Below are 14,697 nucleotides of genomic sequence, written 5' to 3'. Positions count from 1 at the left end.
ACAGATAAGACTTTTGCTAGAACCAACTGTAGAACTTGAGTATGCAGGGTCCTGGAAACAATTTCCTGAGGATACTGAGGGAGACTGTATTAAGATATGGATTATTTACCATTCATTCTCCTAAAGCAACAGTAATTAGAAGCACCTAGTCATGCTGATTACTCCAGTAAGCAGAAGAAAATAACCAACTCCTCTTCCTAACATCTATTTGTTACTTCCCGTGTGTGGGAAGTCAGAAGGGAAAGAGTCTTACTATGGACATCATCATCATTTCGTCTTCGTTGTGCCTAGTACAGTTCCTTGCATGTAGCACCATTCAAGAGCTGTTTATTAAACGTGGAACGAATCAGTTTATGGAACTAATTGACACTGACAAAAGGAAACATGTTTCATTATCTTTGAGGAAAGAAAACACCAACTTCCCCTGACAGGAACTCACAGTCACTTCCTACTTTCCTTCTTCCTGCGTCATGCAAGGTCGATCTTCAGAAAATTAAAGCCTGAATGTGGGTACGTACCCTTTATTTCTAGGAAGAAATAGGTGGAAAAGGTAAAAGGAAAGGAGAAAAAAGAGAAAGAAGAAGAAAATAGACTGACCCAGGAGTGGAGATAGCTTCTGGGAGCTGGCTTTTTCTATCCCAAATAGACTAATAACAACAGGAGCAATAGCTTTCTTGAACCCTTATTGAGCCAGAATTTGTGTTAAAATCTTTATATTATTAACTCACTAAGCCCTGACAGTAACCCTTTGAGGTATGTAATATTATTATCCCCATTTGCAGATAAAAACACTGAGCCACAGAGAAGTTGGACATCTCATTCATGACTACACCATTAGAAAGATTTCATACTGGGATACGTGAAATTAAATATGGCACCATTGTCCATGCTCATAACACCACATTATGCTGTCTCTCTGCAAAGCAGCACTGTCATTCAGTTCATCAGATGCATAGTTTGTGCTGGTCACATTACCTATGCCTATTCTATTTCGTCATACCTATTTTATTTAGTCATCATAACAATGCCTTGAAATAGTTTTATTGTTCCTATTTCAATGATAAGGACGTTGAAGCTCAGAAACAGGATGTGCAGTCTCTAGGATTTTCCCCTCCGGTAAATGGCACATTGCAATTCAAACCAGGCTGTCTTAGGTCCAAACCCCTGTTCTTTCTCAGTGCCCCAGTGCCTCTTTATGAAAGTACAGCAAAATGCCTTCTAATCTATGTCTAACTTTATAGGAAGAACTCAAGATCCCCACTACGGCAGTTCAGCTTGCAGTGTTTTAGTTCAAGGTGAGAAAATCTTCAGGAATTTTGTTTCTGACTGCCTTTTGGTTCTAGATTTCTGAGAAGTAGACTTATCTCCCTCTTATTGTCTACCATGCATCAACAACCACAGTTATCTTGAGTTCATGTAGTCATTCAACTTATTTCCAATGTGGGGGGTTAAAATGAATCCTTGATAACTTTTATACGCAAGCATTTATATTATGGTCATCTGTTAGAAAAACAAGACAAAACTCTTCTTTAGCCCAAGACTGATTCAGAAGATAGGACTACGGAGTAAAATATTCAGAGTTTTAAAAATTTAAGTATTAAACATGTAACTCTACATTCACACATTTACAGATTACCATTGTACTTTAAATATTCTTCTTAAAAGCAAATGTGATAAATGGTTTCGTTATTATTCCAGTTTAGAAATAGGCATCTACAGAAATCACATTTTAATATATTCCAGATTAGACTGCATGCTATATTTGTAATAACGACTTGTTTCCAACATTAGTTGGCAGATCACGCATATGAACAATTATCCAAATAGCTATTAGGATATGATTGCACTCATTTCCAGGCAAAGCAAGGTTGCCAGAACGAAGCCTGGCTGCTGGTTGGATTTTGGTTTGACTTTTGGAGAAAGCCACAAGAATTTGTCAGTCATCTTGGCTGTAAGGGAGTCTCCCTGTCTTGAGGCTAGTCTCCTTCCTACTTGAAAATGAGGCAAATGTGTTTCTCTTTTGTTTTATTTTTATAGTTTTATATGATCTAAGAAAAAACGAAGGAAAGGAAAGAGAGGAGGGCTAGTCTTGCACAGGAAAGTAAAATGAAACATCAAGACAGCAAAGAAGTGAAAGGCTTAAATTCATGGTGTTCTAGGGAAGTGTGGGTACAATGAACACACCTCCATAGCTATGCATAGAGCGTTTTGTGGATATGCTCCATAGTTATATCTCTGCAGAGAGGTCCACACTTAGCGGAATTTGTAGAATGGATGCCAAGAAAGAAATGGTGTTTATAGAAATGGAGAATCAAACTTTTTCCTGTTGCCCATTCATTATGCTTGTGCATAGTTTGGCACTTGGGGACCCTGCTAGTTAATCTGGTCCAACACTTTAACCTAAGAACAGTGACTCCCTTAGACGAGGTGAAGAAAAGCTCCCTTTGTGCTAAGGTCTTGGGCTGGTGGAAAGATTATTTAGAAAGCCCATGTGCTGCATAGGAGTGGGGTGATCCCTCCCACAGCTGCATGATGATGGAGGTTTATGACAAGTCTCAGATTCCACTCATCAACCACTAAAACCACTGTCCCTGCCCCAGCTGGAAAGGTCACTGTTCTTCAGACTTGGGGATAGGGAAGGGCTAAAAGGGCAGAGCAAAAACATTTTTTTCTTTTGATTTAAATTTATTGAAGTCCATTTTGCTGATGACCTCTCCAGTGTACTTCTGATAGTCGAAATCTGGAGAAGCATGTTATCTGAAAGAATCATCTTTAATGAAAAGGAAATACCGTACACTCAGAGAGGGGTTTTTTTTTTTTTCTAACGTAAATGAAATGAGGTCATTTTGCTTTGCATAGAATCTAAGGATCTCCAATAGTCTTCTAGTTGAGACTCTTGCTTCCAGAGATGATTATCAAAGTTAAAATATGTAACATGGTTGATCAATCATAAATTGTGTATTCCATTTGCTATGATTTCTACTAATGCCCTACCTGTTCAGACATTGGAATTTAGAGTGTCAACAGAAGAAAGTCAAAGGATCCTCCCAGACCATTCAATAAATGTCAGATGAAAATAACTATAAACTTATATTCTAACTGTATATTTTCGTCTAACATTGAATGCTTACCATATGGTCAAGTACTAAGTTTTACAAACAAATGATCCCCTTTAGTGCTCACAGTGATACATTTTGGAAAGCAGGATGATCATTTCCCTTATATAGATAGGGAAATAGGGTATCAGAGAGGTTCAATAGCTTGTCTAAGTGCCTAAGGAGATTATGGATGATCTGGAAGCAGACGTAGGCAAAAAACACCTTGTTCAGAGCTATATGGGCTTCTCATAGTTTAATAATGTGGAATGATGTGCACTTTGAGGAAAATTGAATATACATTATCCTATAAGAATCTCAAAGTAATTAGTTTGGATATACATCATAGAAAGCAGCACCATGACTAAATGGAGACTCTCTGGCTTGAAAATCGAAACGCCCAATTTTGTTACTCTACTGTAGATGTTGTACCATCTTCCCTCATGACCAGAACATAAGAACATAGGTAAGGATTCCAGAGTGGTTTGAAAAGTAGTAATCACCTCAAAAGGCTTTGTTCATTTTGTGAAGAGGCAGCTAAGGCCAGAGGTTTTCTCTTTTTTTTTTTTTTTTTTTTTGAGACGGAGTCTGGCTCTGTCACCCAGGCTGGAGTGCAGTGGTCCAATCTCAGCTCACTGCAAGCTCCGCCTCCCAGGTTCACACCATTCTCCTGCCTCAGCCTCCCGAGTAGCTGGGATTACAGGTGCCCGCCACCTCGCCCGGCTAGTTTTTTGCATTTTTAGTAGAGACAGGGTTTCACTGTGTTAGCCAGGATGGTCTCGATCTCCTGACTTCATGATCTGCCCACCTCGGCCTCCCAAAGTGCTGGGATTACAGGCGTGAGCCACCGCGCCTGGCCGAGGTTTTCTCTTTTGTTTCCCTGGAAGAATGGGATGAGAGATGTCAAGAGAACAAAATGATTAGAGGAAAATATTAACTTCAAGGAAAAAACAAAAAGTCATGTGGTAGATACTCTCCGAGTGAAACTATATTGAATTTTTTTCTTTCTTTTACATCTCTTGCTTTCCAAACACCATGAAGTTCCCAGCATTTATATTTTCTTACAAAAATGTAAAACCATCTAATAATATCTTTTTAAATCAAGTATTTTGAAAAAAAAAAAAGTCGTATAAAATTAGCAAAATTCGGTTTTCATGACAAGCTTATCTTAAAAAAAAGAAAATCTTACCCCAAAGCTCCTTTGTGGCAATACAAGTTTAAGACAGAAGACATAATAAATCCCTGAGCCCTAACTCTTTTATAGGATTACATCAAATGTTACCAATCATTACATTTCTCTAGAATCTTTTTATTTTTTTCCTTCAAAAATTTCAGCCTTGGCCTGGCATTGTCTACATTTTCATTGTCAACTAGAGGAAAAGCATCGGGTTCTGCCTGCGTGATCCCACATTCTTCACTGACATTTGAAAAATCTCACAGTCATAGGAAGCTTATGTGACTCTCAAGGTCAAAGATATGATCAGCTATAAAGAGAATACATCCTCCTGTTTTATACAAATTCTTATTAAAATCTGCAATTGCCTGGGGTATGAAGATATTCAGCCTGCACTTTCCTTTATTCTTTGTAACTACTGCTGAAATTAAACTTGGAAAAGAGAAGGAAAAGATTGATATTGTCAGTCATTGGGGTTTGCTTTGGACATTCCTGAAATGATGGGATATATACGGTTATGCAGAAAACAGATTGATTTTTCACAATTTTCCCACAGAGGTAATGGGGAACAGACTGGAGGAAATTCCAAGGTTTCATTGGGGGAACTATTTGCAACACAACTGAAGAAGAAAACAAACCATCTTTTTGTGCAATTTTCCTTTCAATATCTTTTAAGTAAGAAATTTGCTAACCAATTTGTTTTTATTCCTGTGAGTTTCAGGAATTTGGGAAAATGTTCAGTGTTGTAGAAAGGTTGCAGAAAGTCTACCAGTTGGGTGAATCACAAGTGATAACAGTTAAAACAATGGTGATGGAGATGGAATTTGCATAATGATTTTCTTCTAAAGATTGAAGATTTATGTTTTAGAATTTCCTTCCCCCCACCCCAATTTCTCTCTTCTTTGCCTCCCTACATCTCAGCAGAGGCTAATGAATAATATCAATATATTACTGATACTGAAATAGAGCCAGAGATATTGGGGTGTATGCCTCATATCACACTGTTGCTGGTGACAATGCGAGAATCCCTTCTATTTCAACTTACACAGGCTTTTATTGGTACTAAAGAATGGAATGCACCCATTAATTCAATTTCCTGTTTCTTTGAAATATCCCCATCAACTCAGTTGGTTTAGAGCATGGTGCTAATGCAGCCAAGGTTACTGGCTTGGCCTCTAAATGGTATCTTTAGCTTTGCATTTACGAAGCCTCATTTTTTTTCTAACTCTAGACAACCAACTTGCCCAATTTCTTTTGCGATCTGGATATAGATTGTTCGTAGAAAATCAATTTTCACCACTGAAAAAACAAATTCATAGAAACAATGTCGCTAAAACAATCGGCCAAAATTAATGAGTCTGCTTCCTTTTTTAAATTAATAAACTTCCTTCTTTTCCCCACTGAGTAGCTCTGTCCGTATCTCTTATTTCTAGTACACCAAGAGAATTGTACCTCATTGCCCCAGATCTCGGGGGTTAAGCCTAGCAGCACCAAGAAATCTCAGGAAAGAGGTAGCTGTAAAGGTACTGTGTAAATGTAGTTCTGGGCTACCCACAATTTCTAGTTTCAGACTGGTGGTCCTCACCATAAGCCATGGAAAGACTGGGAGCTGAGGATTCCGAAGAATATGAACAACAGAACCTGGTTCATGTGTAGACATCGCCCCATTACAAATTATGAGTCTCATCTTGAATGCACACTTCCCATTTCAGCATCCTGTCTCTGCAAGTGCATTGCCTTTTCCCAAGGCATGATTGGCCTTTCGAGGCCACATCATTCGAGGCCACATCATTTGTGGCCTCGAAAGAATTCCAAAGATTTCCACAAGACTGGTACTCCCAGGTATGCTGTCCCATACTCCGAACCAGAAACATACCTGAAAGAAGGTTGGAGTCACAATGACCTATTTACAATGAGCTTGTGCTTAAGTGTACATAGAGAAAGTAGTGTGAATACATTATTGAGAAATCATTGGTCAGTCTATGAGACATCTAGAGAAGGGAGTTAGAAGGTGATACTCTGAGTCATATAGACTAATTAGAAAGTGGCCTCCTTTTAAAAAATCTGCTAATTCCTCCACCAACTAATTGTGGAGGTATTATTGCACTCATCTCCCCTTAGAACTTCCTGCTTCTGCTTTGGACATACCCTTCTCTTCGTCTTGGCAAAACCTACGTGGATAGCATTTTCTCTTCGAGCTATACTCAACCAGCTTTCATCTTGGCAACTCGTTGAAATGCTCAGCTAGCAACTGCGTTTTCCTCCTAAGTGATGCCATTTTACATTGAACTTTCTAGAGAAAACAAAAAATTTTTAAAAAACAATTTCTCAATGGATAGAAATTTAGAGTCTCAGCAAACTATCACAAGGACAGAAAACGAAACACTGCATGTTCTCACTCATAGGTGAGAGTTGAACAATGAGAACACATGGATACAGGGAGGGGAACATCATACACCAGGGCCTGTCAGGAGGTGGAGGACTGGAAAAGGGATAGCATTAGGAGAAATACCTAATATAAATGACGAGTTGATGGATGCAGCAAACCAACATGGTACATGTATGCCTATATAACAAGCCTGCACATTGTGCACATGTACCCCAGAACTTAAAGTATAATAAAAAATAAATTTAAAAAAAGAACTCAGATTCGAGAATATATAGAATATATGTTGAAGGTGGAAGAATCTTTTTGAGGAGGACCTTTTTTTTTTTGAGATGAAGTCTTGCTCTGTCACCAGACTGGAGTGCAGTGGCCCAATCTTGGATCACTACAACTTCTGCCTCCTAGGTTCAAGAGATTCTCCTGCCTCAGCCTCCTTAGTAGCTGCAACTACAGGTGCACGCCACCACACCCAGCTAATTTTTGTGTTTTTAGTAGAGACAGGGTTTCACCATGTTAGCTCGGATGGTCTCGATCTCTTGATCTCGTGATCCACCCACCTTGGCCTCACAAAGTGCTGGGATTACAGGTTTGAGCCACTGCGCCTGGCCAGGAAGGCTCTTAAATTCAGATTACACCAGGTGAAATCAATGTTGTCTCCCACGATTATTCATAAAGCAAGTTCTGTTCACAAACATGCTTGCATTAAACAACTTATTTTAAGGTTGAGCACTTTTGAGGGAAAAGTAACTGTTGCCTCTGAGGTCCCGAGGTAGACTGTTCTTCATAATATTTGAAGATAGTTTCTGAAGGGGTTTAGATTCAGACCCCCTTCTTCTGCTTAGAAAACTTCCCCAATATCTTATTCGTGGAGCAGACATGGATTGTCTAGTTTTTCTATTGCTTTGCTGGCAAGTCAGCCAAGTGAGTACATTATTTCATAGAAAAATAAACTTTCCCTTTTCTGTTCCATGGGAAATTACTCAGTGTATAGTACAGACGTGTCACCCTCACATTTCTCTGAGATTTGCTTCCCTTTATAATTGTGGATCCTGCCGTGTTTAACAGTGATCAAAAGTTACAGAAGCCTGGTTTTTATTTCTCTTCTTTTGTTACTTCCTAATCTCCAATTTCATTTATTTCCCTTCTCCCCTTCCCGTCTGACCAAAGCCCACTAACAATAGTGACTTAGAGTTTGACTCACATAGATGCACCATGAATGGGTTTGCTGGATGAGATACTTACTCTGTTTTATTGGATTTATTTTTTCATGAAAAATAGAAATGATCATTTATCCAGTTGTAGAAACACACACCCTTTTTTTGTAGCCTTCAGGAAAACCAAACAACCATTTTGGTATTTTCCCATTTTGAAGGCATGTCAAACTTGCAAGTGACCAGTGCCACAGAAAATTAATTCTAGCAAATCTCTGCCCTTGTATTTCACAGTTGCATAGACAGAAAGAAAAAGAGAAACCGAGTTCTTAAAAAACTACCTTGGATGTTTCTTGTAGGTGCTCCGTCATTATTTGCTGTTTTTAATTCTTGTGGTGGTTGAATAAAATGTTCTGCTTTAGATATTTGATTAATATTTCTCCTTTAGCAAACTGCTTTATGCTTAAGATTATAGATAGATGATGCCATTGACTGTCTCTCTTTATTTTTCCCCCCGGATGAGTCTCGCTCTTGTCCAGGGTGGAGTGCAGTGGTGTGATCTGGGCTCACTGCAACCTCTGCCTCCTGGGTTCAAGTGATTCTCCTGCCTCAGCCTCCTGAGTAGCTGGGTTTATAGGTGCCCACTATCATGCTCGGCTAATTTTTGTATTTTTAGTAGAGACGGGGTTTCACCATATTGGCCAGGCTGGTCTTGAACTCCTGACCTCAGGTGATCCGCCCATCTTCGTCTCCCAAAGTGCTGGGATTACAGGCGTGAGCCACTGCGCCTGGCCAACTGTCCTATTTTTAAAGCATGTGATGGTCATATAAAAGAGCAAGTCGATGGTTTGTTAAACATATTGATAGGTGCACAAAATCACCATGGCACATGTATACCTATGTAACAAACCTGCATGTTCTGCATATGTATCCCAGAACTTAAAGTAAAATTAAATATATATATATATATATTTGTGTGTATATATATAAACCTGTTTGGAAAAAGATGAGCCCAGAAATGTTATTAGATCATCCTTAACACCAGGAGTTTTCAAACTTTCTTCATTTCTTATAAGCTGTGGAACCCCTGCCCTAGGAAGGCAAATACAGCCCAAGTTCCCATCCCAGCTCTTTGCTAGCTGTATCTTACTAAATGACTAAGTATCTCTTGTTGCCATTTGCAAAATGGAGAGGATGACAGCAATGCCTATAACACAGGGGTTATATATATACACATGTACATATATATAAATGTGTGTGTGTGTGTATATATATATACACACACTCACATTTACCCATTAAAAATAATATTAAAACAAACAAAAGCCAAAGCAACAGGTTACTACAGATACTAATACCTGGGTGCTCAGCTAGTTTAGACAGCTAGAGGCATACACTAATTGAAGCAAGTTTTGGGGTCAATGTCCCCACGAAGCAGTTAAATTTAATCTATTCTACTAACACAGTAAATGAGCATTACCCTGAAAACCCATCGTGCTTATAACTCTTATTAATCATTAAAAGTAGTGATAAGTTTAACTAAATGCTGCCAACCATGCCCCTCTATGCCAAATAAAAAAGTAATTCCAACTATGTAGCCTAATGATGATGAATGAAAAGTATCACTGTTGCATACGAAATAAGCATATTGTCAAATAGGTTTCACAGTTTAAATATCTGTTGTATGAAATTTCCAAATGCATCAATATTTCATTGCAAACCCGTGAAAGAGTGGTTCAAAGACAGTGTCTTTCATGTATGACTGGTAGATTTAATTGCATTGATTCACAGATATGAAAGCCCCTTTCTGTATGCTGAATATATGTGCTTAATTAATGCTAAAGAGAGGTAACAATCCAACACAGTGCTTTATGGAGCATGCTGGACTTTCTAATTAATGTACTAGGACACTCAACAAATTTTAAAACACAGGGCTGGGAATGGTGGTGGCTCACGCCTGTAATCCCAGCACTTTGGGAGGCCGAGGCGGGTGGATGACGATGTCAGCAGCTCGAGACCAGCCTGACCAACATGGTGAAAACCTGTCTCTACTAAAAATACAAAAAATTAGCTGGGCGTGGTGGCGGGCGGCTGTAATCCCAGTGACTTGGGAGGCTGAGGCAGGAGAATCGCTTGAAACTGAAAGGTGGAGGTTGCAGTGAGCTGAAGTTGTGCCACTGCACTCTAGGCTGGGAAATAAGAGCAAAATTCCATCTCAAAAAAAAAAAAAAAAAGAAAGTTAAAAACATATAAATGATCTACCATCGTAGGCAAACTTATAAAAAGAAATGTATAAATGTATTTTGGAAGAATGGCTGCATTGGGCCTCCCTCTGTGAAGATTGAGTAACTGGAAAAGTATGACAAAACTATACCAGAGCAAGAGACAAACCTGTTTGGAAAAAGATGAGCCCAGAAATGTTACTAGATTGTCCTCAACACCAGGAGTTTTCAAACTTTCTTCATTTCTTATAAGCTGTGGAACCCCTGCCCTTAGGAAGGCAGATACAGCCCAAGTTCCCATCCCAGCTCTTTGCTAGCTGTATCTTACTAAATGACTAAGTATCTCTTGTTGCCATTTGCAAAATGGAGAGGATGACAGCAATGCCTATAACACACGGGTTCTGTGCTGTCCAAAGAGATAACATACTTGAATTACTTAGTACGGTGTCATGCACACAGGTATTCAAGAAATATAAATAATTATAATTAAAAATAGAACTACACGTGATTCAGGAATCCCACTACCCAGTGTATATTCAAAAGAAATGAAGTCAGTATGTAGAAGAGATATCTGAACCCTCATATTTATTGCTGCACTATTCACAATAGCCAAGATATGGAATCAATGTGTGTCCATCAACAGATGAATGGGTTTTTAAAAATGTGGTATATATACACAATGGAGTACTATTCAGCCATAAACATGAAGGAAATTCTGTCATTTGTAATAACATGGGTGAACCTGGAGAATATTATGTTAAGTGAAGTAAGCCAGGCAGAGAAGAGCCAATACCATGTGATCTCACTCATATGTGGAATCTAAAATAGTTGATGTTATAGAAGGAAAGAGTAGAATGCAAGTGACCAGAGACTGGGGTAGTTGAGAGCGGTGGTTGAGGAAATGTTTGTGAAAAAATAGGAAATTACAAAATTACGCAGGAAAAAATAAGTTCAAGAGATCTATTGTACAGCATGGTAACTACAGCTAGTGGCAATCAATAGTACTCTTGAAAAATGCTAAGAGAATGAATGTTTTGTGTTCTCAATACAAAAATGGTGACTATGTGAAATAATATATATGTTAACTAGCTAGGTTTACTCATTTCACAATGTATGTATACTTCAAAACATCATGTTGTACACAACAAATACATATTTTTTTCTGTCAATAAATAAATAATAAATAAATATTTTTTAAAGAAAGGAATGGGAATAAACAACAATTGTGGATTGTGAACATGATAACGATCCACAAGATTCAGCTAGAATTTATTAAATAATGGTACATTCTCTGTCTTATCTTCAGGCAACATTATTGCCTTCAAAAAAAAAAAAAACCCCCAAGAATACTAAATGCCAAAATAAAAGATTATTTATGAAGCTTATCACTGCCTGGCAAGTTTCCATACAGTAGCTAATGAAGACATGAGTAAGTAATTCATTATCCTGCTTGTTAAGTGTGAAATGTTTACCATTTTAATTTGGTTAGTTCTTCCCTTGGTCCAGTGGCTCCGCAAATTAATGAGTTCTGCCACCGGTTGTAACTTGTGTCCACTAATTGAATGAAGGTAAATCATTCATTAAAGTATGAGAAAAAAACAAGTGATGAGTTGATATGGCATCCCTTACTGGCTTCAGAAGCTGAATGTTGGCAGTTAATAGAGGAAATTTAAAAAGTGTATAAGATCAACTTTTAGAATGTTCAATTAATTAAAATAATATATTGTAAAGCTCAACATCATTCTTGGCACAGACCGAACACCTAACAAATAGATATCATCACCATCGATATCATCTCTATGGCTATCATTATTCAACTGCACCCCACCAGATTCAAATAGTGTTTTCTTCCCCAAAATCCAGGAATTCCAAGTTATGTCTATTTAAAAAAACGAATGAAGCCTATTTATATGACACTCACACAAATAGACAAACCATTTCATGACTAGTGTGGCTAAAATCTTTTTTAGACAAAATAAACACTGATTTCACGTAGAATTTCAAGTTTTGATAAGATTTAAGAAACATTTTCTAAGACACCAGTGAACTTCATTATATTTCATTATCCTTGTGAATTTCCACACTGCCTATTTTACAATGAATAAAGTGAGAGGTTGGGGGGGACTTTCCTGAAACAGGATGGAAGAGGTATAGAAAAATGAGGAAATTAATCCAGGTTTGTCAGGTCTGAGGTGTGGTTTGACTCCTGTTCCTCCTGTCTCTGATACTTTGGGGGGATTTCTGAAGAGCCAGAGATGATGGTGTAGCGAGGATCTGAAGAGATAGATGACTGATAGATAGATAGATAGATAGATAGATAGATAGATAGATAGATAGATACATACATACATACATACATACATACATACATACATAGATACATAGATAGATACATAGACACATACATACATACATACATACATACATACATACATACATACATAGGTGAACAGATAGACTGACAATAGGTAGAGCAAAAGATAGAGATAAGTAGATAGAAAGATATAGACTTAGATACATTTATAGAATATCTGCAGTATCCATTTTATTTTCCTATTGTAGCTCCAGCTAATGTATGAGACTAGCTCTTGACAGGTAGACAAATAAGATAAAACTATCTTAGCACACCAGAAAGAAAGTTGCTGCTACATTTTGCAATCAGATGACCGCCGAAATATCTCAAAGAGCAAGAACCCAGAGAAGAGCGTGATGTTCTCATTCTTACGGCACCTTACATTAAGTTCTTAGTTGGATATGCTTTAAACTAAAACAGGAGTGATGTTCGTGGTTATCTGTATTCACTGTGCACTGAAAGCTGTTAAACAAACTGGGTGAGATTTCTTGGCTTGAGGTTGGTGTCATTTCTCCAAGTCCAAGCTTTATTTCCAGAGGCTCGTGGTTTTGAATCCCAGTCTGGAGTTGGCATTCCAGTTTACCCTCGGCCTGCCACAGCTAGATTGAATTTGCTGTTTCTGGACTCAAGTGCTGAACAAGATCCTGGTGCCTCAGGTAGGGGATGTTTGACTAGAGAGGAAGAAAACTCTGTCTGCAGTCGGCTTTGTTCAGAGAATGGAATCACCCGTTAATATGCGGTGGAACTACAGTGCAGGCATTGAACTCTTGTATGTGACATATTAATGCACGAGTGTTTAATTTCTTCTATGGAAAAGTAAAGTGTATTTCCTTCCATAAGTTTGTCCAAATAGAGCAGATATAAAGTACGAATGGTAAGGTCATAGAATTAGCCCTTCTACATTTCTGGCACCTTGGCAATTTACATTGCTTATGATTTCCAGTAGATTCCTGAAAACACCTCTTAGTCAATTTTACATAAATGGTGACAGAATAATCATAAATGTAAATTAGGAACAGCATTACAGTCCTTCTAAGGGTAAACATTTAAAAGGTAACTAGTGTATAACAGATTTTAAAAACAATCTGTTCTCAGTGGATTATAAAATAAACCATGGGGGAAATACTAAGTGAGTGCAGACTGACATATCTCTGCCCCAAATCATTTGCAAAATTAGATTTGAAATCTTTTGGTTCCTCCTTTCTTTGCTGTCTGCCATAACAATGCCTCCATCCCCCGTTTTGCCCATTCTAACTCAATGAAACTCTGCAAGATTTTCTTGAACCTCTCTCCATGCCCAAACGTTCCTAACATGGGTAGTTGCTACAAATCTCGCCACTAGTGTTCAGTGTTTTTAGTTTGATTTCATCCAAGATAAGATTCAACTACGCCTCTCCCCATCCTCTCTGCCTACCCTGGTGAACTTTGCATAAAGTTGTTTCATGTATTTTGTAGTGTGAATATGAGATATGGGAGCAGGTTTTTGATGGTGTGGAGTAGAGAAGAAGGGTCGGAATGGAAGGAGGGAGTTGAGGGTGGGGAACAAAGAAGCACACAGTGCCATTTTGCTTATGGCCAGTCATTTTGGGGCTCCACTTGGGAATAAAAAGGACTTAAGTTTTCCTCCTGATTGATAGGGACTACTTATTACTTATGTCCCTAGGTAATCCTAAACATTACTGCTTTAAAAGACAGATAATCATCTCTCCTGTAGTTAATCCAGTTTGTACATTTTCACTGGCTGTAATTGAAATAGAAAAATACTACGTAGGAAGACTATTCATTTGTTCAATATTCTAAATTTTTGTTTTTGCCAGAACTGACTGGGAAGGATTAGAGAGGAGCCATTTAATTAGGCAGAGTTACATTAGTTTCTGTTTAATGTAAAACATAAAAAAATCTTTATTTTATCCTTAGAAGAATTTGGTCATTGATAAGGGAGAGTGAAAATCAAGCATCTGGGGAAAAAAATGTTTTACAATCAATACCAATAAATACATTATAATTAGTTTCTCCTTTAGTTTTTAGGAAGTACTAGGGATGTACAAGGGATGCTAAGATTCATGTAATGTCAATACAGTGGGGGAACATTTTTCTTAAAATTTATTATTAAATTCACCCATAGTATAGTTGGCCTCACTCTATAGAAATTGTAGTCATATACATTATAGAAAAGCAAAAGGCAGATAAAACGATTATCTAACCCAAGGTTCATTACCCAGTGGTTCCCATTACTCTCCATTTCTTTCTCGATACTTTCTATCTCAGAAATTTTCCCATTCCAGAGTTTTAAACTCTTATTTCTGCATGGAAGAC

Source organism: Macaca mulatta, chromosome 16, assembly GCF_049350105.2.
Source record: "Macaca mulatta isolate MMU2019108-1 chromosome 16, T2T-MMU8v2.0, whole genome shotgun sequence".
Lineage (NCBI taxonomy): Eukaryota > Metazoa > Chordata > Mammalia > Primates > Cercopithecidae > Macaca > Macaca mulatta.
The sequence above is the reverse complement of the archived record's forward strand: the minus strand, read 5'-3'. Positions refer to the sequence as shown.